Here is a 960-nt window from a genome sequence, read left to right on the forward strand (position 1 = left end):
ACGGCAAATAACACAAAAAGAGACAAAAGGAGACAAACGAAAACACACAAAGACAAACAAAGACAAAAGGAGACAGAAGGAGAGACAAGAAGAAGAGAAAAGGAGACAAAAGGAGACAAAAGGAGACAAAAGGAGACAAAAGTAAACAAAAAAAAGAAAACAAAAGGAGACAAAAGGAGACAAAAAAAAGAAAACAAAAGGAGACAAAAGGAGACAAAAGGAGACAAAAAGGAGACAAAAGGAGACAAAAAGGAGACAAAAAAACGAACCATTTGTCCCTCAACAGTAACACATAGAAACCCCAAAAAAAAGAGAAATAAAAAGGAGACAGCACCAAAACAAAAGGAGACAAAAATAAAAACAAAAGGAGACAAAAATAAAAACAAAAGGAGACAAAAATAAAAACAAAAAGAGACAAAAAGGAGACAAAAAGGAGACAAAAAACGAACCATTTGTCCCTCAACAGTAACAGAAAGGGGTTCTGTCTCCTCACAAGAAACCAACCAAAAACTGCCGCCGCCAGAAATAACACATTTCTTCTTCTCAGCATCAATAGATACTAAAACCCCCTAAACACAAACCCTAAACCCTAAACCCTAAACCCTAAACCCTAGACAAAAGAGAAGAGAGAGAATAGATGATAGAGAGGGGACAGTGCGGGAGATAGGGTGCTTAGTTTTAATACATTTCTTCTTCTCCGCGTCAATAGATACTAAAACACCCTAAACACAAACCCTAAACCCTAAACCCTAAACCCTAAACCCTAAACCCTAAACAGGGAACAGTATACATGAAAAAAATACTACACTAACATATACGGCTAAACTAATTAAAAAAAATTAATAATATTCTCTGCTGCTGCTGCTGCTGCTACTGCTCTTGCTGCTACTGCTGCTGCTACTGTGCTGCTGCTGCTGCTGCTACTGCTGCTGCTGCTACTGCTGCTGCTGCTGCTGCTGC

The sequence above is a fragment of the Eimeria mitis genome, genomic scaffold, assembly GCF_000499745.2.
Source record: "Eimeria mitis Houghton genomic scaffold, Emh_scaff413, whole genome shotgun sequence".
Lineage (NCBI taxonomy): Eukaryota > Apicomplexa > Conoidasida > Eucoccidiorida > Eimeriidae > Eimeria > Eimeria mitis.